The sequence below is a fragment of the Poecilia reticulata genome, chromosome 9 (genome assembly GCF_904066995.2).
Source record: "Poecilia reticulata chromosome 9, P_reticulata-male-v2, whole genome shotgun sequence".
Classification (NCBI taxonomy): Eukaryota; Metazoa; Chordata; class Actinopteri; order Cyprinodontiformes; family Poeciliidae; genus Poecilia; species Poecilia reticulata.
In genome coordinates, this window is record NC_088838.1 from 6,040,478 (window position 1) to 6,044,836 (window position 4,359).

General features: G+C 37.9%; 1 long non-coding RNA gene across 1 annotated transcript; it reads left to right on the top strand.

Annotated features, from left to right (window-relative positions):
- Nucleotides 1-455: 455 nt before the first annotated feature.
- Nucleotides 456-3,539, top strand: LOC145553008 (uncharacterized). The gene is made up of 3 exons (XR_014089179.1): nt 456-2,346; nt 2,507-2,819; nt 2,899-3,539. It is a non-coding gene; the product is annotated as an uncharacterized LOC145553008 (long non-coding RNA).
- Nucleotides 3,540-4,359: the final 820 nt, after the last annotated feature.

Genomic DNA, 4,359 nt, shown 5'->3' on the forward strand with positions numbered 1-4,359 from the left:
CAATCACTACTTCCTGTTCGGAATTAACTAGAGAGTTTGAACTACTTTTAAATACCATGTTACAATATAAAATTAACAAAACACAAGACAATGTTGATTGGTAATCGTGTCAAAGCAGGTACGCGGACACATGTGGAGGCCGCGCTGCTTTATTTGGGTCAGACTGTAACTCTCCAGTTTCCAATGTACAAATAAGGAGAATTCTCCTCTCAGCTCTGAGTTTTTATTATTTATTTTAGTGATAGTTTACGTGTGGATGAAAGGCCAACATTTTTCACACACATTTCCAGCATGTTTGAGGTTTTTCAAACTTCCCCTTCGCACCTGTGCAGACCTTAAGGCTTACCGTTACAAGATACTGAGAAAAGGCAGCGGGAAAAACCCGCAATAGCGGGTTAACCACAAGACAAAAAAAAAAGTAAAAATAATTGTGTTAATATTTACGCTTGTAGTTCTCACACACACACATGCACTTAAAAAAATAAAATAAAACGCACACACTGCTGTGTTTGCCCTTTTCTCTACAGGTGCTCCACAGAGAACCTCTCCTAACCACCAGTGTCAGTTTGGAAACTGCGCGACCCACATCTCTGTCCTACTAAATTAACCACTGTGGCAGCTGTTCCTCCCTGGTCTCCATGGGGTGTGTGTGTGTATGTGTGTGTGTATTAAGGTGGGGGATATCTAGCTAGCAGCATAAAATGCCTGCTTTGTCCTTTAGAATAATAGGCCAGGGCCGTGTTATTTCAACCGTAGCTTGGTCCTCATTAATTTTATTATCTGCTGATAATTCATCTTGTTTTCTGTTGGATGTGTTGCACATGTGCCGGCGGTCCAGTTCGGTTGGCTCACATGTACGAGAAGGTCCTCGCTGCAGCATGCAGAAAGGGGCGGGGACGGACCACTGTCAGCCTCATACCTTATATGGAAATGGGACCATTGCACTCCGGAAGTGAAGGGGGCGCTATTTTCCTAATTTCTAGTATAAATACCTTAAAGAAGCGGGTTTGAGATGCCGATTGAAAGAAGTTTGAGAGGGTTCATGTGTTCGGCACACGATCCAAAATGGAAAAGGCGCAAAGTTAGCAAAAGGTATTTTTACCTTTAAAATTTTTATCACATAGTAAATCAATACGCTTTTCTAGATGACGTTGAGCATATAATAAACAGCTGTAGACTATTGAAATGCGTAATTCATAGAAGGTAAGGTTAAATTTAGCATGTAGCATAGCTAATTATTTCCCTGCAGGGCACCATTAGATAAAAATAGAAAAGTAAATAAAATGTATAATTGATAAGTGTATTTTATGCTCAAACTTTGTTTTTTTATTTTATTTAACAGATCCACGTTTCTATTTGTAACATTCGTAACGGAGAGAATATTATTCCGTATATTTCTGTCCTCTTTGCTCATACAAAGCCGATGAGTCGTTCAAGGTACAGAATCACATAACAAGAACTGCTACGGTTCAACATAACGGTATGTAAAGCTACACTTACACTATCATTTATTTATTTACCTTCTTAACAGTTTTGTAGTTGGTTTTTTTTTTCATAAAAAAGACTAGAAAAAGGTTAATCCTTTTTGAAATATGTTTTTGCACGCCAACATTTCTGGAAAGTCTAACACTTTTTATAAACTAAAAGCTGCCATCATAGGTGGGTGTAGTTCCCTCTACTTCATATATTTATAGTAGTAAATAACTGCAAAAAACACTAGTAAGAGTAACAGTATTAGGTGATATATCTACTATTAAGTACGGTTTTACTGATCATAATGTGCAGTGTAATATTACCCATTTATTTCTGCAGACATGAATTAAAATGAAGGTATGTGCACTGATAGTTATTTTAAAAATGGAAATTAAAAATATTAATATAAGTCAACAAATAAAAGTTAGAAGAAACCTGTGTGTCGTGCTTTTTATGGGTTAAAATATGCTCTTCATTCTGTGAAGTAACTCGCATTAGGTTGCATATCAACAAAATCTACTCAAATAAGAGTATAACATATGACAAAATAGTTCGTGTATGTATATATCCATCCATCCATCCATTTTCTTACACCCTTGTGTAGTGGGGTCGGGAGTTGCTGGTGTCAATATCCAGCTGGCGTTCCGGGCGAGAGGCGGGGTCAGGGGTCACCCTGGACAGGTCGCCAGTCTGTTGCAGGGCAACACAGAGACACACAGGACAAACAACCATGCACACACACACTCACACCTAGGGACAATTTAGAGAGACCAATTAACCTGACAGTCATGTTTTTGGACTGTGGGAGGAAACTGGAGTACCCGGAGAAAACCCACCATGCACAGGGAGAACATGGAGACTCCATGCAGAAAGGTCGGGGCCTATATATATATATATACTGATGTGTTATAACATTTTTGTTTTATGTTTGTAGCTATTACACTGTGTCGTTGCTCTATTTTTAGTGGGAATGAACCATTTCTTGTTTAAATAGATGTTGTTTTAATTATCTTCTTTTATTTTGTCACTGCAGAATTCCAAATCTTTAGATGTGGCCGACCCTGTAGAGTCACATCTCACTTTCATTGCCCCTACTGTTTTTTAACCATTGACAGAAGGGATAGGTTTGTGAATCATTTAGTGAACCACACAATGACTTTTGACATGGTGTCCAGCTGTGCATTAGCACAGACTCCTCTCCAGCCAGCAGCTACCAACATGCAGGGAACACAAGCTCCTGTCCAGCCAGCAGCTGGACCTCACCTTGGCATTAACCTGCAAGCGCTTTAAAGCCATTGTGTCTGACCCAGTGTTCAGGAAGAGGACTCACTTTGCTTGGCTGGATGGTAAGAACCTTTGACTTTTTTCCACATAAAACATGTTAAATTAGATTTAAACTACATGAAATTTATCATTCATTTACAGGTGAGATCAACTGGGGTAAATTTTCAAAGTCATTCAAGGCAGAAAACCGGATTCCTTTTGCAGTTGTTACGTGTTCTTCCTGTAACCGGCAATATAAAGACTGTGTGGGCTTCACTGGAAATGGAAGACGAGGAGATTACCCTCGTTACTACTGTGATGGCAGACCTGGACACTGCCCTGGATGTCAGTACTGAATGCAAGGAGAATAATAGTTGTTTTCCACAGTCTTTCACACATTTCAGTTGTCACACATTGTTCTTTTTTGGTGACATCTTTGTAAATCTGTTCTGCTGACATTTGGATTTGTTCTGTCATCCTTTAGTTTTTCACAATGTGTTCTTTAAACATGTAAATTTTTTAGTGTTCCTTTTGTTGTAGTTCAGTTGATTTATATTATTTAGTTTTTTGGTAGAACTGTTGTTTCCAGGAAAAGTAACATTGTGGCTCTAATATATTAAAGAGAAAGTAGAACCAATAAAGTAGTTGTAAATATATTGTAACAGCATTGTTTAACAATTGGATAACCTTGTTTTAAAATTTTGAAATACAAGCAAAGATAATACCTTTCAGTATTTCATGTGTAACGTTTCATATACTTTAACAATGACTGGAAGAAATAAAAATTGTCTTTGCAAACCTCAGTCGTTTATGTTTTAGCAATCAGAATCAACAGTTTTTATTTAAATAAAGCAACCAAATACAGAAACATGTTCAGTTAGAATCATACCATAATACAAAGATTAAAGGTATGCTGAGCGACGGTGGAGACCGGGTGGAGGTGATGGAAACTCGGGTGAGGAGCAGTTGTTCACATCAAGCCGGACTTTATGAAGGGTAATTCAAGAAGATGAGGAGACCGGCGCCGATAGGCTGAGACGGAGGCGCATGATGAGCTGATTGGCTGAATTGAAGAGCGTTAGAATGTACACATAAGCCTGATTTATTTATCTGGTGACTTCAAAGAAGCTTTTCATACAGAAACAATGATTAATCCACAGTGGATCATTCTCTTGTCATAAACTTTCTAAAACCTACTTTCTCTGAGTGTTTCCAGTTTGAAGCTACATTTAAAGTTTTACAAAAGTCTCTGGGTTTTGCAACAATTGAATATTTGAGCGCAGTTTGTGAATCAAATACAACTGGTAGAGTTGATACAGAATTTCTAAATTGAATAGTGGGACACCAGTCCAGTGTCTTTTATCAGATTACTGGTTAAGCTGGAGTCCTTACAGGAAAGGTTTCCAATGAGACTTTATGGTAAACAATGACAATAGTTGAGCTCACCTGCAACCAAGCATAATAGTTTTTGGCACTAGTTATATTTTAGATTTAAATTTATTTATTATAAGAGTACGTTTCACTACATCACAATCTATTAATTGAACTACAGCGTTCTTGAAGTATTTGGTATCTGTTTTCTTAATCTAGGATGGACTGGTGATCTGCCCAGGGTCATGCGTG